Source organism: Lactuca serriola, chromosome 3, assembly GCF_051521515.1.
Source record: "Lactuca serriola cultivar US96UC23 chromosome 3, Lser_US96UC23_V15, whole genome shotgun sequence".
NCBI classification, from domain to species: Eukaryota; Viridiplantae; Streptophyta; class Magnoliopsida; order Asterales; family Asteraceae; genus Lactuca; species Lactuca serriola.
In genome coordinates, this window is record NC_136410.1 from 284,286,479 (window position 1) to 284,309,407 (window position 22,929).

The following is a 22,929-nucleotide window of genomic DNA, read 5'->3' on the forward strand; positions in this document are numbered from 1 at the left end:
TACACAATCAACCCATATATTTAATTAGTCTTCTTTTGATCACTTAATTAATGCTAGATTAATTCTTGATCACTACTAACTAAATAATCTTATTATTCTTATTATTAATATACTAGAACTTATAATATATTAATAACCATAAGTGTCTTATTTCTCTCATTATAGTCTATCCAAGTGCATGATGGTATGCAACCCAAATGGACCATGCCGGGTCGGGTCAAGTCTTACCAAATATAGTTATGGACTTAGACATTAATCCAACAATAATGTTGACCCCATCATAGAAGATTGACATCTCTTGTTGCACATTTAGATCATGTTGAGGGCAATTTCTGAGCAAGCCCTTGTACCGCTCCCATGCTTCGTATAATGACTCCCCCGGCTGTTGCTCAAAGTTAGCTATTGCCTTCTTGAGTTTAGCTATCTTGTATGTTGGGCAAAAATGGTCCAGAAATTGCTCACACATTTGAGCCCAAGTGGTGATTCTGCCCGGTGGAAGTGATTTTAGCCAATATTTAGCTGCTCCCTTGAAAGTAATGGGAAGCATCCTAAACAAGATGGTGTTTTTGTTGACATTTGGGACATTGAAGTAATCCACAATATCGTTGACTTCATCTAGATGCTTAAAAGCATCCTCATGATCTTTCCCAAAAAATGGGATATTCTTCAGTGCAGTCAAGATGTGCCCATTCAACTCGAATGTGGCAGTAGCAGGTATTGCGGGTTGGACTAAACCGGGACCTACATCTTCTCGGATCCGCTTCTTGTAAGCTCCCATGGACATCTCTTCAATTGCTGCCATCTCGTTCCTCGGCTCGTTCTCGGGTTCGCTTGTATGTTCTTCAAATTCCGGCTCGGTATTGTATTCGGATTCGGTTTGGACGGCTATTTGATCCAATTGTTCAAAATTTCTCTTGTGCCTTGAGGATGAACTTGACTCTCCTGTCTTCTTTCCTGACATTCTTGAAAATGTCACAACTGGAAATTTTGTGTCATGTAATCTATACATTCTAGCTAATGTGAATCAAAAACTTCAATCAAATACATCATACAAGTACTACAAATAGTCATCAAGCAATTGGAAACCTTAGAAGTCCTTATTTAAGTCCATTTTGGGCTAGGACTCCCTTATTGGATCCAAATGGACCAATAAGCTTCCAATTTGACTATCAAGGGCTTAGAACCCTAATTGGACTCAAATTGGACCCACATTTATTTATTTCAACATTTTGGGTCATATTGGGCCTAGAATGAAATGAATTAAAAGCCTTGATACATGAATAACCTAAACTAGTCCAATAAAAATATAAAAAAAAAAATCCTACCACATTCCTTTAGACTTAAAACATACCCAATATTAACTCTAATAGTGGGCTTAGGGGCAAAGGCCCAATTTTTTTTCTTTCTCTCCCAAAAATCTCGGCCCAAGGCCCAAATCCAAGAAGATAAGAAGAGAGTTGACTTGTTGTGCCACATCATTATTGTCCATAGGATTTGCATGCAAGATATCCAATTCTTCCATGCAAGTATCACTTCAAAGATCACCTCACTTCTTCCTCTCTCTCACTCTCGGCCACAAGCACACACACACACACACACCACAAAAATCTCTCAAACTCTCTCTAGATCACTTAAGAACACTCCTTCCTCCCCTCTCCAAAAATCTCGAAAATTAGGGGCTTTCAAGAGGATCTTGCAAGTTAATCATCATCTAAGGTAAGATTATGCTTGGATCTATGGTTTAGATTCTTTTTGTTATCAAAATCCTTTCCTAATCCATGCAAAAATCGTGATCTTGCATCCTAGAACCATCTCAAACTCGAGATCTACCAAGGAAAGGTGCTAAGGCCAAAAATCATCAAGTTTTCTTCCATCTTTTCTTCCAAAAACCGAAACCACACCCAAGGTGAGCTTCATACCCCCTATTTTCTGTTTTTATGAGTTTTGTGGGGGGGGGGGAATACAAGTGAAAGTGTAGATCTATATGTGATTTGTATGCCTTGTATGATTTCCATGCTTATATGTATGCATTTGTGTGTTATAATGTTGGATCTAGCCATAAAACCCCTCAAAACCGAGATATATATTGTGTTAAATGATTTTAGCTTCAAATATATTTCTAAATACAAAGTGTTTCAAGAAAAATGGTTAAGTGGTTTAGTAACAATTTTCTTTGGGTTACAAACACAAATTTTGGGCCTAAAATGTGAAAAATACAAAATTAAGGGTCCAAATTGGCATATCACGAATTCTGATGGATGAGGTGTGCCAAAACAGTTTCAATAAAACAATTTCTGGAAATATACTCATTTAGGGGATTAAAAACATAAATTCCAAGCTTAATGGGCTAAAGTGACATTTTTGGCCCAATGAGGCCCATTATGCGAGATTTTCTGTTTTGGAGGGCCAAAACTGTATTTTTTTGTAAAACAGTGAACCATAAGTGTTCCAAATCCTTTCCAAAGGTTTAAAATGCTTTTTAAATTTAAAAAGGACCAAAATTGCAAAAATATTACAATTTGGGCCAAAATTGTCAAAGTTGCGAAAAGAAGGGTTATAACCGAGAAAACTGAAATTTCAGGGACTTAAACTATTTTCATTGAAAAGTATGCAGAAAAATATTAATTTCAATAACTTTTGGTGTTAAAATGTCAAGAAAATCGATTCAAGGACCAAACCGGAAATTATTTAACAAAAGGGTTGAAAAAGTAAATTTTACAATCAATGAGGGGCTGAAACAGAAAACTTTCAAGGCTATTTCAGTACATGCAAACAGTGGTACCACGACTATCGACGAAATACAATACATTACAATACCAAAAGTCGTTGTTAAACGAATTGGCTCGGTCTCGAACCAATAGAAATCTACAACTACTAACACTACGACACTACGATACTACGATTCATACAAGTAACGTTTGGTAATTCATTATACATGCGAGTGTGCACAGACGTCTACGCACCATCTTTGGGCCCCAAAAGTGTAAAATCTTGTTCGTTGAGCCTAGCTAGCCCAATGACCTGATCTTAAGGCCCGAAGACATTTTTTTTACGGAGTGTTGGGTTTTACCGATCCGACACAACGTAAATGGACTTTCAATGGCTTGTATACTACTGGTCCCCAAGGGTCCTTTGGTATAGCTAGTAAAGTCTACATTTTATGCGAGGCGGGTCGGGGACCCCTCGTACATTTTTATCCCCAACCGGTTAATGGAGTCATCGGGGTCTTCGTGACCTCTTTCTCTTCGGATGTGGGACTACACATAGTCAGGGCGATTGGATAACGTGATTAGTACGGACGACGCCTACGGGATCGTTAGTATAGCTATAGACTAGTCGTTTGTGTAACGCGTGTTTGTAGCAAATAATCATGCTAAAAAATAATCCAACGTCGCCTGGGACTAACACTACACGCTATGCAATGTTTTAAATGTGACTTCATGGAATTCAAGGAATTAGGAAAACATCGGGTTTTCCTAGGGTTTTCAATACATACAGATTTGAAATGCATACAATTTTAAATGAACAAATTTTTTTACAAGCATAGAAACAAACAAGCATACCTATGGATCTTCACAACATTTTCAAAAGCTTTTCTTTTCAGAAAATGTCGGATTTTCTGGTAGTTTTCAAACAATACAAACATTGGATTTCAAACACTACTTATGAACTCACCAACATTTCATATGTTGACGTTTTTCAAAATACTTGTATTCTCAGGGAACCAGTGAACCAAAGGAAAACATATTCGGTGATGGCTTGCAGTTTGATTATGAACGAATCGAACAATTTTTTTTTTTTTTTGGAATGTAATGTTTAAACAATGGTGGACATGTAAACGCTACCGGTTGTACTATATTAATGCATGGTGACGAATGTTGTTATGTTTCATATATATTCAATGTTATGGTATTCAATTGAGTCACGACAGCCCCCGGACGTTTCCGCCGTCTGGTTCGGGGGTGTGACAGGTTGGTATCAGAGCTTTGTTTATAGTGAACTAGCATGTCGAGCCACACATTGATATGCAACTATAAACCAAAAAGAGAGACTAACATAACTCTGAACAAAACAAGTAAATAAAACACACTTGCTTGCATTAGGGATAAGGACCTAACGCTGAATCAAACACAATAACACTGGTATCTCGGTTAATTCGGGACTGTTCTTAGTGATACCAAGGAGTGAATGTAGCCTGATCAACTACATTCTCTCCAAGGTAAAACTAACACACGACTTGATGAGATCGGGATAGCTAGGGAACCTAAAACTATACCCTTTATCACCAAAAAGAGAATGTTTGCTTAGTCTGTACAATAGTCATAGCATCCTAGGAATAATGTTAGCATATTTACATACTCGCGCAGACAGCATGGCTGGTTTTCATCACCCTAGACCCCTACTTCCCTAATCAGGGAAACAACGGGTGGCTAGAGGAGGAGGAGCCTGAGGAGGAGGAGCCTGAGGAGGAGCAGCAGGGTATCCAGTTTCATCAGGTCTTAGTAGCTCACGGGATGCTTGTGGATGAGCCGGGAGAGAATCCAGGGGGAGCACACGATGTCGGACCCGACGAATACGTAGACACTGACTACGAATTTGGAGAGATCGACGATGACGATGAGGAAGGTCAGGTCGGGGACCTGGACCCCATCCCGCCATGCGGGGACGAGGCACAACCAGATCACCCCGCTCCACCAGCGAACCCCCCAAGAGAGAACCGTTCCCTCGAAGCTGAGATCGCCGCACTGCGACAACAGCTGTATGCTATGGAGGCTCGGGCAGTGCAAGCAGAGCATGAGAGGGATGAGGTTATTGGAGACATGGCAGAGATGGCGCAGCTACTGGCACAACATTTCGGCATATGACCTCGGCACCACCTCCTGACGCAGCGCATCGCGGTTAGGGATAGACTTATCATAGTAGGTCATTAGGAACTATGTTATGTACTCCGGCTATATGTTTAAGTGACTACACTACTCATGGAGCCGTTATGCTGTCGGATTAGTGTCACATATGTATGCTCCTACGAGCAAATTTTCTTGTATTAAATGCGGATAATATTAATGAACTTTTGTGTGTTTTGCTATGATATTACCACTTGATATGTGTTGAGACGTTATGATTGTATGCTCGATGGTAGTAATGTTTAGGTTCGTATCATACACCTAGTTAGTAGGATCGCAACCTCTCAGAAACCACGTACACTCAACATCTTTCCGTTTCATGACAGAAAGATGCCTCGCCTAGCTACTCGCGGAAATCCCGAACCAACCCCGCCCGAAGTTGACTCCACTGCTTTCCAGGCAGCCGTGTCTGTTGCGGTCACAGCAGCTATGGCACAACTTCACCGAGGGAACAACGGAGGAGGTAACGGGAAAGGATCCGGAAGTTCGAACAACGGGACGAACCAAGGACCCACTAAAACGTGCACCTACAAGGACTTTGCGAACGCTAAACCCCGAACTTTCAACGGCACTGGAGGAGTGATTACCCTAAAGCGATGGATCGAGAAGGTAGAGTCGGTATTCGAGATATGCGAGTGCCCCGAGCAGATGAAGGTGAAGTTCGCGGCCTGCACTTTTGTGGACCAAGCACTCACTTGGTGGAACGGACACGTGGAAGCTATGACGCTCCCTGTCGCCAACTCTATTCCCTGGGCAGAAATGAAAGAAATGTTAACGGCTGAGTACTGCCCCCGAGGCGAAATACAAAAGATGGAGCAGGAACTATGGAACCTCACTGTGCAGAATGCGAACATCGATGCTTACATATCGAGATTCAGCGAACTATCTCTGTTGTGCCCGGGTATGATCACATCAGAAGGAAAGAAGATCGAACGATTCATCTGGGGACTGACACCCCCCATTCAAGGGAATGTGATAGCTGCGAACCCTGAAACGTTTGACAGTGCAAAGAGATTGGCAAAGAGGCTATATGATCACAACAACAAGAAGGGCGAGAAACCAGTGGAGACTGAGAAGAAGAAGGAGAGTGATGGTAAGAAAGGATGGAACAACAAGAGAAAGGGGCGTCAGGGCCCCGAGACCTCTAAAAAGCAGCAAACAGTGGCAGTTAACGCTGTCACTGCGCCGGTTCCAGCCACACCACATGCTCCAGCCTCAGCTGCTTCAAATGCTTCAAGACCCTATTCCGGTAATCTTCCCAAATGCAACAAGTGCGGTTTCCATCACCAAGGAGAATGTAGGGAGTTCCATTGCACCAGTTGCAACCGAAGGGGACACACTGCAAGGTTCTGCAGGACTTATCCTTCTCAGAACTAGAGTCAGGGAAACAACCAGAACAACAACAACCACCGCAATAACAACAACACCAATGCCGGCAGCAACAATACAGGGCCTAGCCACACCTGTTTCGGGTGCGGAAGGACGGGACACTTCCGTCGAGATTGCCCTAACAACAACAACTCAGGAAACAGAGGAGCAGGAAGAATGCTGGCTATGGGTCAGAGTGATGCAGTTCAGGACCCCGCAGTTGTGACTGGTACGTTCCTCCTAAACCACACTTATGCATGCATCTTATTTGACACCGGAGCGGAGCGAAGTTTTGTAAGTGAGAAGTTTAAACATTTACTAAAACAACAACCCCAGAAGCTAAATGAAACCTATACGGTGGAAATGGCCAATGGGAAAACCGAACCCACTAGGGAGATCTACATCGGATGTACCCTAACCCTCAACCAACACGTCTTACGAATAGATCTGATGCCAGTATCAATTAGGAGTTTCGATGTGATTATCGGCATGGATTGGTTAAGCCCCCACCATGCTGAGATTATGTGCCATGAGAAGGCCATTCGCCTTCGTCTCCCAAATCACGAAACCCTAGTAATTTACGGAGACAAACCCAGTACGAATCTTCGTCTCATCTCGTGCATCAAAGCACGAAAACACTTGCGAAAGAACAATTTGGCGTTCTTGGCTCACATAGTGGACAAGGCCAAAGAAGAAACTAACATCCAAGACATTCCAGTAGCGTGTGAATTTCCGGACGTGTTTCCCGAAGATCTTCCAGGAGTACCCCCAGAGAGACATGTTGAGTTCCGAATCGACCTCGTTCCAGGAGCAACTCCTCTCGCTAAATCACCATATCGATTGGCTCCTGCTGAAATGCAGGAATTATCCAGCCAACTCAGTGAGCTTCTGGACAAGGGATTTATCCGACCTAGCTACTCGCCATGGGGAGCTCCGGTGCTCTTTGTCAAAAAGAAGGACGGATCTTTCAGAATGTGTATCGATTACAGAGAGCTGAATAAACTCACTGTTAAAAACCGCTACCCACTCCCACGGATCGACGATCTATTTGACCAGCTCCAAGGAGCTAGTTACTTTTCTAAAATAGATTTACGGTCCGGATACCACCAACTTAAAGTACGAGAAGAGGATATTCCTAAGACCGCTTTCCGAACCCGCTACGGACATTATGAGTTTGTCGTAATGCCCTTCGGTCTAACAAATGCACCCGCCGCATTTATGGACCTAATGAATCGAATCTGTCGACCGTTCCTGGACAACTTCGTCATTGTGTTTATCGGTGACATCCTCGTCTATTCTCGAAACAAAGAGGAGCATGGCCAACATCTCCGACAGATCCTAGAAACTCTGCGAACGGAAAAGCTGTACGTCAAACTCTCCAAGTGCGAGTTTTGGCTCCGGAGTGTGAATTTCCTAGGCCACGTAGTTAGCCAAGACAGAATTCATGTGGATCCCTCTAAGGTCAAAGCTGTGGAAGGATGGGCAACTCCGACTACGCCCACAGAAATTCGTCAGTTCTTAGGCCTAGCAGGCTACTATAGGAGGTTCATCCAAAACTTCTCTAAGATCGCCAAGCCGCTTACCTTGCTCACGCAAAAGGGCGTGCCATTCAAATGGACAGACCAACAAGAAATTGTGTTTCGAACCTTGAAGCAAGCTCTCTGTAGCGCTCCTGTGCTATCTCTACCCGAAGGAACGGAAGATTTTGTAGTCTACTGTGACGCGTCAAATCAGGGCTTAGGTTGCGTTCTCATGCAACGTGGAAGAGTGATAGCATATGCGTCCCGCCAACTAAAGACGCATGAAGTAAATTACACGACCCATGACCTAGAACTGGGAGCCGTGGTCTTCGCCCTAAAGATTTGGAGGCACTACCTGTACGGTACAAAGTGCACCATCTTCACGGACCACAAGAGCCTCCAGCACATCTTGAATTAGAAGGAGCTGAACATGAGACAACGAAGATGGGTGGAATTGCTAAACGACTACGAATGCGAGATCAAGTACCATCCAGGCAAGGCCAACGTGGTAGCCGATGCATTAAGTCGGAAGGAGTACTCTAATCGCCGTACGAAAACGCACTTGATAACCATTTAGTCTCATCTGGCCACTCAAATTGCACCAGTCCAGGCAGAGGCTATGAAAGCGGAAAATAGAACTAGCGAGGCATTACGCGGGATGGAGAAGAACCTAGAAGTCAAGAAGAATGGGGTATACTACTTCATGAACCGTATTTGGGTCCCAAAAATCAGAGGATTTAGAGAGACCGTTATGAAGGAAGCCCACAAGACACGATACTCCATTCACCCTGGTTCGGACAAGATGTATTTGGACATTAAGCAACACTATTGGTGGCCTAACATGAAGGCGGAAATCGCGACTTATGTTGGTAAGTGCCTTACGTGCGCCAAAGTAAAAGTGGAGTACCAGAAACCTTCCGGATTGTTACAGCAACCAACAATCCCTGAGTGGAAATGGGAGGGGATTTCTATGGATTTCGTGACCAAGCTGCCCAAGACGTCGGACGGATTGGACACCATATGGGTAATAATCGACCGACTGACGAAATCTGCCCATTTCCTGCCAATCAAAGAATCCTACAAGATGGAGAGACTGACGCGTTTGTACCTACGAGAAATCATAAGACTCCATGGAGTGCCAAAATCTATCATCTCGGATAGGTACAGTAGGTTTACATCGCGCTTTTGGCAATCACTCCACAAGGCAATGGGAACTCATCTTGATATGAGCACCGCGTATCACCCACAAACGGACGGTCAAAGCGAACGAACCATTCAGACGCTTGAAGACATGCTCCGTGCATGTGTAATAGACTTTGGAAAGTCTTGGGATACCCACCTGCCGTTGATTGGGTTCTCATATAACAATAGTTACCATTCAAGCATCATGGTGGCTCCTTTCGAAGCACTGTACGGGCGTAAATGTAGATCCCCATTATGTTGGGCTGAAGTAGGTGATACCCAGCTAGCAAGAACACATACGTCTGACAAAGCACTAACAGGACCAGAAATCATTCGCGAAACCACAGAAAAGATCGTTCAGATCAGAGCTCGATTGCAAGCGTCGCGTGACCGACAAAAGAGCTACGCCGATAAACGGCGAAAGCCCTTAGAATTCCAGGTCGGCGATCGAGTATTGTTAAAAGTCTCACCCTGGAAAGGGGTTATACGTTTCGGAAAACGGGGAAAGCTAAACCCACGGTACATTGGACCTTTCGAAATCGTCGCCCGAATAGGTCCGGTAGCCTACAGACTACAACTACCTGCGGAGCTAAACGGTGTACACCCCGTGTTTCATGTCTCTAATCTGAAAAAGTGTCTATCAGATGAAACCCTTGTCATTCCTCTTGACGAAATCGAAATCAATGAGAACCTCCTGTTCATCGAAGAACCAATCGAAATCATGGACAGGGAAGTGAAGCGTACTAAGCAAAGTCGCATCCCGATCGTGAAGGTACGGTGGAACGCAAAGCGTGGGCCAGAATTCACGTGGGAACGCGAGGGTCAAATGAAGCAGAAGTACCCTCACCTATTCTAGCATTCTCAAATCTAGGTTTCAAACAGAATTTCGGGACAAATTCCCTCTAACGGGGGGATGATGTCACAACTGGAAATTTTGTGTCATGTAATCTATACATTCAAGCTAATGTGAATAAAAAACTTCAATCAAATACATCATACAAGTACTACAAATAGTCATCAAGCAATTGGAAACCTTAGAAGTCCTTGTTTAAGTCCATTTTGGGCTAGGACTCCCTTATTGGATCCAAATGGACCAATAAGCTTCCAATTTGACTATCAAGGGCTTAGAACCCTAATTGGACTCAAATTGGACCCACATTTATTTATTTCAACATTTTGGGTCATATTGGGCCTAGAATGAAATGCATTAAAAGCCTTGATACATGAATAACCTAAACTAGTCCAATAAAAATATAAAAAAAAAATCCTACCACATTCCTTTAGACTTAAAACATACCCAATATTAACTCTAATAGTGGGCTTAGGGGCAAAGGCCCAATTTTTTTTCTTTCTCTCCTAAAAATCTCGGCCCAAGGCCCAAATCCAAGAAGATAAGAAGAGAGTTGACTTGTTGTGCCACATCATTATTGTCCATAGGATTTCCATGCAAGATATCCCATTCTTCCATGCAAGTATCACTTCAAAGATCACCTCACTTCTTCCTCTCTCTCACTCTCGGCTACAAGCACACACACACACACACCACAAATATCTCTCAAACTCTCTCTAGATCACTTAAGAACACTCCTTCCTCCCCTCTCCAAAAATCTCGAAAATTAGGGGCTTTCAAGAGGATCTTGCAAGTTAATCATCATCTAAGGTAAGATTATGCTTGGATCTATGGTTTAGATTCTTTTTGTTATCAAAATCCTTTCCTAATCCATGCAAAAATCGTGATCTTGCATCCTAGAACCATCTCAAACTCGAGATCTACCAAGGAAAGGTGCTAAGGCCAAAAATCATCAAGTTTTCTTCCATCTTTTCTTCCAAAAACCGAAACCACACCCAAGGTGAGCTTCATACCCAATATTTTCTGTTTTTATGAGTTTTGTGGGGGGGGGGGGGGAATACAAGTGAAAGTGTAGATCTATATGTGATTTGTATGCCTTGTATGATTTCCATGCTTATATGTATGCATTTGTGTGTTATAATGTTGGATCTAGCCATAAAACCCCTCAAAACCGAGATATATCTTGTGTTAAATGATTTTAGCTTCAAATATATTTCTAAGTACAAAGTGTTTCAAGAAAAATGGTTAAGTGGTTTAGTAACAATTTTCTTTGGGTTAAAAACACAAATTTTGGGCCTAAAATGTGAAAAATACAAAATTAAGGGTCCAAATTGGCATATCACGAATTCTGATGGATGAGGTGTGCCAAAACAGTTTCAATAAAACAATTTCTGGAAATATACTCATTTAGGGGATTAAAAACATAAATTCCAAGCTTAATGGGCTAAAAATGACATTTTTGGCCCAATGAGGCCCATTATGCGAGATTTTCTGTTTTGGAGGGCCAAAGCTGTATTTTTCTGTAAAACAGTGAACCATAAGTGTTCCAAATCCTTTCCAAAGGTTTAAAATGCTTTTTAAATTTAAAAAGGACCAAAATTGCAAAAATATTACAATTTGGGCCAAAACTGTCAAAGTTGCGAAAAGAAGGGTTATAACCGAGAAAACTGAAACTTCAGGGACTTAAACTGTTTTCATTGAAATATATGCAGAAAAATATTAATTTCAATAACTTTTGGTGTTAAAATGTCAAGAAAATCGATTCAAGGACCAAACCGGAAATTATTTAACAAAAGGGTTGAAAAAGTAAATTTTACAATCAATGAGGGGCTGAAACAGAAAACTTTCAAGGCTATTTCAATACATGCAAACAATGGTACCACGACTATCGACGAAATACAATACATTACAATACCAAAAGTCGTTGTTAAACGAATTGGCTCGGTCTCGAACCAATAGAAATCTACAACTACTAACACTACGACACTACGATACTACGATTCATACAAGTAACGTTTGGTAATTCATTATACATGCGAGTGTGAACAGACGTCTACGCACCATCTTTGGGCCCCAAAAGTTTAAAATCTTGTTCGTTGAGCCTAGCTAGCCCAATGACCTGATCTTAAGGCCCGAAGACATTTTTTTTACGGAGTTTTGGGTTTTACCGATCCGACACAACGTAAATGGACTTTCAATGGCTTGTATACTACTGGTCCCCAAGGGTCATTTGGTATAGCTAGTAAAGTCTACATTTTATGCGAGGCGGGTCGGGGACCCCTCGTACATTTTTATCCCCAACCGGTTAATGGAGTCATCGGGGTCTTCGTGACCTCTTTCTCTTCGGATGTGGGACTACACATAGTCAGGGCGATTGGATAACGTGATTAGTACGGATGACGCCTACGGGATCGTTAGTATAGCTATAGACTAGTCGTTTGTGTAACGCGTGTTTGTAGCAAATAATCATGCTCAAAAATAATCCAACGTCGCCTGGGACTGACACTACACGCTATGCAATGTTTTCAATGTGACTTCATGGAATTCAAGGAATTAGGAAAACATCGGGTTTTCCTAGGGTTTTCAATACATATAGATTTGAAATGCATACAATTTTAAATGAACAAATTTTTTTACAAGCATAGAAACAAACAAGCATACCTATGGATCTTCACAACATTTTCAAAAGCTTTTCTTTTCAGAAAATGTCGGATTTTCTGGTAGTTTTCAAACAATACAAACATTGGATTTCAAACACTACTTATGAACTCACCAACATTTCATATGTTGACGTTTTTCAAAATACTTGTATTCTTAGGGAACCAGTGAACCAAAGGAAAACATATTCGGTGATGGCTTGCAGTTTGATTATGAACGAATCGAACATTTTTTTTTTTGGGAATGTAATGTTTAAACAATGGTGGACATGTAAACGCTACCGGTTGTACTATATTAATGCATGGTGACGAATGTTGTTATGTTTCATATATATTCAATGTTATGGTATTCAATTGAGTCACGACAGCCCCCGGACGTTTCCGCCGTCTGGTTCGGGGGTGTGACAGAAAATGCTAACTTTAATTCTTGCAGTGGCGTCTTCTTATAAGTCTTCTTGTGTAGTGCAGCTTCTGGACCTTCAATTGGTGGCACCAAAGGTGTGGTGGATCCTCTGGTCATGAACTCCTGCAACTCGCTAAACTAAAACGTAAAACTGAACTAAAATAAGAAAATACTAAAAACTGAAAATCGCAGCTTTCACGTCGTGAGTTTATAAAACTCACGTCGTGAATTCTGTGACAGAAAACAATTTTTTTTGTTATATGATAATCAACTAAGCTAAGCTAATAAACAAAAATAAATAACCACTTAACCTTTTTGCAGATTTTATTCCACGAAAAGGGTCGATTAATCTAATGCTACTAAATAAACTAATAAACGCGCCGTTCCCCAGCAACGACGCCAAAAACTTGATGACAAAAGTACCCACTAATTTTAATATTTATAACCTAACAAACTTAAACTAACTATGCACTTATATGCAGTATACCTAGTCGGATTACAGTATAACTTGGGTAAGTCGGGTGTCGATCACAGGGAACGGTGTTACTATTAATCTATTTGCTATTAAATTAACCTAATTATTAACAAGTTTAAAAGGGGGTTTTATCTGATTTTACAAGATCAGACTAACTTAACTCAAATTCAATAAGTAAAAACACACTCTTGTCTAGTTTGAATCCACTTCTTCCTTATGGCTAGCTAATGATTATGGATTATCGAGTTAGTTTTAATTGTATTAGTAATTTAGTTCTAACTTTACCAATAATTAACTAATTCATGTCAAACTATGTATGTTCACACATAATTAAACGCAGAACTAATTATGAATATAAATATGCTATGTAAGATTTATTATATAAATGCAATTATAGTCACGATCCATGTTCTCTAGCACATCTAAGTTTATTTATTCTAATTACTAACTAATATTGGTCAATCCTAGCTCTAACAATTCAATGTTCACCAAATCATTAGGTAAACAAGTTCATGCAGTTAATGGTCACTAAGCTACACAGAACATGCAATCAAGCAATTAGAGAAACAAACACAAGCATGCTAGGTAATACAAATCAAACACAAGCAATTTTACCAACTAAATAAATCCATTAAAATTAGGCTATTTATAAGTTAGAAGCTTCATCTAGCTAAACAAGAGTAGCTAGATTCAACTGCTCATAATAGCAACTAACATACTAACACAAATCAAAGTGATACGAAACATGTTCACAGTTAACGATTAAATAAACTAAACTATGGACCTTTACTCTTTTGTTAGGTCAAAATATGGTTTATACTTTACTTTTCTGGGCAATTATATTTTTGTGTAATATTTGGAACTTTATGGTCTAGTTTACGGCTGAGTTTACGGCCGTAAACACCTTACGGCCGTAAACTCATTTACGGCCGATGTGTGTCCGGCCCATATTAAAGTATAAATAGAGGTGTTAGGGTTTGGAGTAGATTTTGATGAACAGTAGAGAGTTTTCGGCCAGAGAGAAACAAGAGCTTTTATGTGTGTGTGAATCTTTTGTATCCGGATTATAATTCTAATCAATTCATACATAGATTCATCATATTCTTCTTCTCATTCTCTTTTATTTTTGTTCTTACATCATCCTTTTGATTGGGATTCCGCACCATCAAAAGGATCTGACTGATACACGGGCAGATTAGGGACTTACAATTGGTATCATAGCGAATATTTTCCGTATTTAAGATGTGCCTCCCTGTCAATTTCGGTAATTGTCATAGGGATGGATGTGTAAACACCCGATCAAACGGATGATGTCAGATAAAATAAAAGAAAAGGAAAAGAAGAAGATGTTGAATTTCAGTATGAATTGATTAGAATTAAAGCTCCAGATACAAAAGATTCACACAAAATGCTCTCTAACCGTAAACTCTCTAGGGTTCATCCATCTCTACTCATCACCCTAACACCTCTATTTATACTTGTAGAACATGGGCCGGAAACAAATGGGCCGTAAATGAGTTTACGGTCGTAAGGTGTTTACGGCCGTAAACTCAGCCGTAAACTAGACCATAAAGTTCCAAATATTACACAAAAATATAATTGCCCAGAAAAGTAAAGTATGAACCATATTTTGACCCAACAATCTCCCCCTTGGTTTATAGCTTTCTTTTCTTAATTGACCCAACAAGCTCCCCCTAAAAAGTAGCTGGCTTTCTTGATAATCTTCATTGGGAACTTGGCTTCAGCATTTATCTTCAATGAATGAATTCATCTTGAGCAGTTGAGCTTTTCTTCAGAATTTGGCATTGATCGCACATTGGGTGAGGAGGCTTGACGTACTGATTCTTGAAAGATAGCGCTTTCAGCTTGAGAATCTTCAGAGAGAACTTCAGAGAGAACAAATCTTCTGGATCACTTCAGCAGGTACAAAGATAGCATCAGACTGATTGAGGAGGCTTCAATGAAATCCGTCACATAATCTTCAATTGCAGCTTCACCTTGCTTCTAGGGTTGAAAGATTGAATGTTGAAAGAATGATCTTCATTTCTTGCTCCTTCGAATGAGAATTCTTCGATGCTCACGGACGAAGCCTTTGACTTAGAAATCTTCAACACAAACTCCAAGAGTCTTATCTATACCTGAAATCACTATTGAAGACCAAAACAAAACTAAAAGAAAACTTAGCACACAAATTAAAATAGAAACAAAAATATTTTTGGATTTTTGATTTTTCTGAACAAGAAATAAAACAGAAATAACACTATTTTTGGATTTTTAATTTTTTTGATTTTTCTTTGATTTTTGAATTTTTTTTTATTTTTTTAATTTTTTTTTCAATTTTCTTTATTATTATTAATTTTTAATTCTCCCCTAATATTTAAATTAGATGAACACTATGAACAAACTTAACAAAAATAAAAATGATATCTAACTTTAAGAGTGATTTGGGATCAAAGTTTTTAGACAACCTTTATCCACTTGTCGGTACCTTCCATATTCACATCTTTGTCTGGTCGATCGTCGGTATTGTGGTTCACTTAAACACGAAAAATTATGACAGATTTAGGACATACTATTTGTTACAAGACAAGGTGAACTTAAGTTCCTAAAAATTATATCTGATCCTAATTCCTTAAATACTATATCTTAAGGACCATTCATCTGACGACGACCAGGGATATTGTTGTCCACCTAAATTGAGCAGCGAGATCTATAGACAATCTGTATGAGTTCAATTTTAAGTGTACTGGAACGTGTTTCCCGCTTCCTGATATGCCCCAGCCATCAAGAACTTCCAGAGTACTCCATACACCGGGTGAGCAGACAACCATTCAGAGAGAGAAGAGATTCAGAATTCTATTGCTAACTACTTCATAGGGGTTGAGAAGAAGAAGGTTGCATATGCTTTGTACCAGGTCGGATTAGAAGTCGCGCAAAGGATACAACATATGGCTAACATATGAGAAGTATTTCACACATATATTTCACACACATAGATATATCGTGCAGAGAAATAGAGTTGCATATGTTGTGTACCAGGTCGGATTAAAGGTCGCGCAAAGGAGACAACATATGACTAACAGACGGAAAGAAAGAAAATGATATTCTACAGACCCAATTTATCGGAATTTACCAGTCGCCCCATCCAACCGGAATTAAGGACAGAATCCGCACATCGAGGAAAAGTTAAACCACGGTTCCAAGTACGGGTTCAATTAATGTGACGAGTAGATTCCCATATATATCTCCCTGCTCAACCTATCCGAGCGTCGTATTGTCAGGCTGAATGTATCTAACTAGGTTAAGGTTTGTCAAGTCTATAAATTTCCTAAGTTCAACTCTCCCTAGTCAAGTCCATTTTAAAAATTTTTCGTGCCTACCGATGCATCAAGTCAGAGCATAGACCCTTCAACTTCGGGTACGTTACGCAGAATCAGGTTGCCTGTTATCACTTGCTAATTTCATTTCCCAAAACATCTCCCTCAAGCACATTTCATAACCAACATTTTTTGATTTTTTGATTTTCTAATGTTTTTGGATTTTTTTATATTACTTTTTTTTTTTAAATTAAAATTTTCTAATTTTTGTTTTGTTTTTATTTCTCCCCCTAAATTTGTGCATAGGAGAGAAACGAAAGTAAATGCGCAAATTTAAACTATCCTAAAACAAAAATTAGTCTTTAGAGCGAATCAGGTTAAGAAAAAACTTAGGAGTAGAAGAAAACGCAAACCGTAAGTCACCGATTGAAGTTGCATCCAGAAGGTCTGAGAATAGCACGCGTAATCTCGTAACAGATCCGAAAATTCTTCATGTCATTAAGCACAAACCCCATGTGATCCCTTCCTTTCTTCTTTTCCCGCAAAAGGACACATACTCTCAAACAAAGGTCTGAATGTTGTACAGTTGAGAGATGTCCCTTATCATGTGCCTGGAATAGCCACTACCAACAAACCGAAGTTTGATGATATGTCTCCATAGCTGCTTCGACACAGAGCGGGATTAGTTGGTCTTTGGAACCCAATCCATTTTGAAACTGGGTCGACCTTTGTCATCAACACACAAAACTTTCTCCCATGACATATCCTGCTTATCACAAACAGAAGATGTAGAAACATTAGAGTCGTTAGTTGATTTAAGAGATTGAGCCTTCGGAACCCATTTGTAGTTGGGTTTAACCCATTTCTTTTTCGATCCGATGGGTGCCTCGGCACTTGATTTGGAACTTGAAGCCGTCTGCCTAGATGACTTTGATCTAACCGGTCTTGGTTTCATAGGATCACCTCTTGAACAAGACTTCTGGGCCTGCATTCCCTTCTTGCCCTTAGGATTCAGATTCTTTGCCTTGTGGGTTTGATTCTTGGCCTTGTGTGCGTTCCAGTCACCATTCCAGGTCACGATCAAACGGATGATGTCAGATAAAATAAAAGAAAAGGAGAAGAAGAAGATGTTGAATTTCTGTATGAATTGATTAGAATTAAAGCTCCATATACAAAAGATTCACACAAAATGCTCTCTGGCCGTAAACTCTCTAGGGTTCATCCATCTCTACTCCACACCCTAACACCTCTATTTATACTTGTAGAACATGGGTTGGAAACAAATGGGCCGTAAATGAGTTTACGGTCGTAAGGTGTTTACGGCCGTAAACTCAGCCGTAAACTAGACCATAAAGTTCCAAATATTACACAAAAATATAATTGCCTAGAAAAGTAATGTATAAACCATATTTTGACCCAACAATCTCCCCCTTGGTTTATAACTTTCTTTTCTTAATTGACCCAACAAGCTTCCCCTAAAAAGTAGCTGGCTTTCTTGATAACCTTCATTGGGAACTTGGCTTCAACATTTATCTTCAATGAATGACTTCATCTTCAGCAATTGGGTTTTTCTTCAGAATTTGGCATTGATCGCACATTGGGTGAGGAGGCTTGACGTACTGATTCTTGAAAGATAGCGCTTTCAGCTTGAGAATATTCAGAGAGAACTTCAGAGAGAACAAATCTTCTGGATCACTTCAGCAGGTACAAAGATAGCATCAGACTGATTGAGGAGGCTTCAATGAAATCCGTCACATAATCTTCAATTGCAGCTTCACCTTGCTTCTAGGGTTGAAAGATTGAATGTTGAAATAATGATCTTCATTTCTTGCTCCTTCGAATGAGAATTCTTCGATGCTTACGGACGAAGCCTTTGACTTAGAAATCTTCAACGCAAACTCCATGAGTCTTATCTATACCTGAAATCACTATTCAAGACCAAAACAAAACTAAAAGAAAACTTAGCACACAAATTAAAATAGAAACAAAAATATTTTTGGATTTTTGATTTTTCTGAACAAGAAATAAAACAGAAATAACACTATTTTTGGATTTTTAATTTTTTTGATTTTTCTTTGATTTTTGAATTTTTTTTTATTTTTTTAATTTTTTTTTCAATTTTCTTTATTATTATTAATTTTTAATTCTCCCCTAATATTTAAATTAGATGAACACTATGAACAAACTTAACAAAAATAAAAATGATATCTAACTTTAAGAGTGATTTGGGATCAAAGTTTTTAGACAACCTTTATCCACTTGTCGGTACCTTCCATATTCACATCTTTGTCTGGTCGATCGTCGGTATTGTGGTTCACTTAAACACGAAAAATTATGACAGATTTAGGACATACTATTTGTTACAAGACAAGGTGAACTTAAGTTCCTAAAAATTATATCTGATCCTAATTCCTTAAATACTATATCTTAAGGACCATTCATCTGACGACGACCAGGGATATTGTTGTCCACCTAAATTGAGCAGCGAGATCTATAGACAATCTATATGAGTTCAATTTTAAGTGTACTGGAACGTGTTTCCCGCTTCCTGATATGCCCCAGCCATCAAGAACTTCGGAAGTACTCCTTACACCGGGTGAGCAGACAACCATTCAGAGAGAGAAAAGATTCAAAATTCTATTTCTAACTACTTCAGAGGGCTGAGAAGAAGAAGGTTGCATATGCTGTGTACCAGGTCGGATTAGAAGTCGCGCAAAGGAGACATCATATGGCTAACAGATGAGATGTATTTCACACATATATTTCACACATATATATATCCTGCAGAGAAATAGAGTCGCATATGTTGTGTACCAGGTCGGATTAGAAGTCACGCAAAGGAGACAACATATGACTAACAGACGGAAAGAAAGAAAATGATATTCTACAGACCTAATTTATCGGAATTTACCAGTCGCCCCATCCAACCGGAATTAAGGACAGAATCCGCACATCGAGGAAAAGTTAAGCCACGGTTCCAAGTACAAGTTCAATTAATGTGACGAGTAGATTCTCATGTTTATCTCCCTGCTCAACCTATCCGAGCGTCGTATTGTCAGGCTAAACGTATCTAACTAGGTCAAGATTTGTCAAGTCTATAAATTTCCTAAGTTCAACTCTCCCTAGTCAAGTCCATTTAAAATTTTTCGTGCCTACCGACGCATCAAGCCAGAGCATAGACCCTTCAACTTTGGGTACGTCACGCAGACTCAGGTTGCCTGTTATCACTAGATAATATCACTTCCCAAAACAACTCCTGCAAGCACATTTCATAACCAACAATTTTTTAATTTTTTTAACTTTTTAATTTTTGTTTTGTTTTTGTTTCTCCCCCTAAATTTGTGCATAGGAGAGAAACAAAAGTAAATGCGCAAATTTAAACTATTCTAAAACAAAAATTAGTCTTTAAAGAGAATCAGGTTAAGAAAAAACTTAGGAGTAGATGAAAACGCAAACCGTAAGTCACCGATTGAATTTGCATCCAGAAGGTCCGAGAATAGCATGCGTAATCTCAGAATAGATCTGAAAATTCTTCATGTCATTAAGCACAAACCCCATGTGATCCCTTCCTTTCTTCTTTTCCCACAAAAGGACACATACTCTCAAACAAAGGTCTGAATGTTGTACAGTTGAGAGATGTCCCTTATCATGTGCCTGGAACAGCCATTACCAACAAACCAAAGTTTGATGATATGCCTCCATAGCTGCTCCGACACAGAGCGAGATTAGTTGGTCTTTGGAACCCAGTCCATTTTGAAACTGGGTCGACCTTTGTCATCAACACACAAAACTTTCTCCCATGACATATCCTGCTTATCACAAACAGAAGATGTAGAAACATTAGAGTCGTTAGTTGATTTGGGAGATTGAGCCTTCGGAACCCATTTGTAGTTGGGTTTAACCCATTTCTTTTTCGATCCTATGGGTGGCTCAGTACTTGATTTGGAACTTGAAGCCGGCTGCCGAGATAACTTTGACCTAACCGGTCTTGGCTTCACAGGAGCATCTCTTAGATTGGACTTCTTGGCTGACATTCCCTTCTTGCCCTTGGGATTTAGATTCTTGGCCTTGTGGGATTGATTCTTGGCCTTCTTCGCATTCTAGTCACCATTGTCTGAGCGAGACCTGGAAGGGTTTCTTTTCAAGCATCTCCCACTTGGCGCGTTTTTCTAGCCTTGTGCGTAGTAGGGAACATACGCGTGATTTGGGCAGTTTCGGGCAATGTGTCCAGGTGTTCCACAGTGAACACAAGTCCTTTTCTTTACTGGGAAATTGTTTCTTCCTGCCCCTGGTGGCGTATCCTTGCCTCGTTTCTTGTTGTTCCCACATGCATACTTGCCACAAGAACTCTGTTGCGTTGGAATTGGTGGCCTGTATTTCTCAACGGCAGGTTTGTTAGAAGCAGCCGAGTTCGAAGCAACATATTTAGAGTTCAAGGAGTTATTGGTTTGTTCAGAAGAACTCTCCTTGTTCTCATCCTCTGCTACTTTACTTGCACATGTAATAGAAACATCAATATTTTCAACATTAATAACTCCTCCTGACACAAATCCAGCTGGTTTTCCGTATTTAAGATGTGCCTCCCTGTCAATTTCTTCTTGTTTCATAGGGATGGATGTGTAGTTATGATTGTAAGGAGGAGGTACACTATCATACCCTAGACCCTTGCTTTGATTTTCTTTGAATTTTAACTGGGTCTCATATAAGGACTCGACTGTCTGACTTGACGCTGTAGAATTTTTGAAACTGACATTAGTTTTTCCACACTTCATTTTTAAAGCGTCAAGTTCTTTAGTTACAGCAGCAAGTTGACTCTTAACATAATCATAATTTTCACACTTGTTGTTGTACTCTTCCTGAAGTTTCCTAAAGTCCTTGGCTTTTGCTTCCAATTCAGCCTTCAGGGGTTTCTGTCATTCCCTGAGTTGATATCCTTCATATCTCAGGTCCTCAACTTCTCTTTTAAATACATCAATTTGTTCCCGAAGAAATTTAATCATGGCTTCACAAGCTGGAGTACATGTAACTTCAATGACCGGAATGTTTTCAGAACTCATTGTTTCTCTACACTTCAAAGCATCAAGTTCTTGAATAACATCAGCAAGACTAAGATGATTTAGATCTTTTGTCTTCTTGATGATGGCCACGTTCATATCTCACGATTTCGGAAGTGAATTTAGCAGCTTTTTGTTGATCTCGGACTTAGTCAAGAAGATCCCGACTATATTCATCTCAGTAGTGAGTGTAGTGAATCGCTGCAACTGAGTTTCAAGGGTTTCTCTATTTTATTTGACATTATCCGTTTGATTGGGATTCCGAAGTCTAATGATATGCCTCCATAGCTGCTCCGACATAGAGCGGGATTAGTTGGTCTTTGGAACCCAGTCCATTTTGAAACTTGGTCGACCTTTGTCATCCTTGCACGATACCCTCTCCCATGACATATCCTGCTTATCACAAACAGAAGATGTAGAAACATTAGAGTCGTTAGTTGATTTGGAAGATTGAGCCTTCGGAACCCATTTGTAGTTGGGTTTAACCCATTTCTTTTTCGATCCTATGGGTGGCTCAGTACTTGATTTGGAACTAGAAGCCGACTGCCGAGATGACTTTGACCTAACCGGTCTTGGCTTCACAGGAGCATGTCTTGAACTAGACTTTTGGGCCGGCGTTTCCTTCTTTCCCTTGGCATTCGGATTCTTGGCCTTTGGAGTTTGATTCTTGGCCTTCTGAGCGTTCCAGTCATCATGGTCTGAACGTGACTTTGAGGGGTTTCTTTTGAAAAATCTCCCTCTTGGTGTGTTCTGCCAGCCTTGTGCATAGTAGGGAACATACGCGCGATTAGGACAATTTCTGTCAATGTGTCCAGGTGTTCCACAGTGAAAGCAAGTCTTTTTCTTCACTGTGAAGTTATCTCTTCCTGCCCCTGGTGGCGTATCCTTGCCTCGTTTCTTGTTGTTACCACATACACACTTGCCACAAGAACTCTGTTGCGTTGGAATTGGTGGCCTGTATTTCTCAACGACAGGTTTGTTAGAAGCAGCCGAGTTCGAAGCAACAGATTTAGAGTTCAAGGAGTTATTGGTTTGTTCAGAAGAACTCTCCTTGTTCTCATCCTCTACTACTTTACCTGCACATGTAACAGAAACATCAATATTTTCAACATTAATAACTCCTCCTGACACAAATCCAGCTGGTTTTCCGTATTTAAGATGTGCCTCCCTGTCAATTTCTTCTTGTTTCATAGGGATAG

General features: G+C 40.1%; 1 non-coding gene across 1 annotated transcript; it reads left to right on the forward strand.

The window, feature by feature from the left end:
- Positions 1-311: 311 nt before the first annotated feature.
- On the forward strand, positions 312-418 carry LOC145096585 (small nucleolar RNA R71). Its single transcript, XR_013703960.1, has one exon. It is a non-coding gene; the product is annotated as a small nucleolar RNA R71 (small nucleolar RNA).
- The last annotated feature ends 22,511 nt before the right edge of the window (positions 419-22,929 follow it).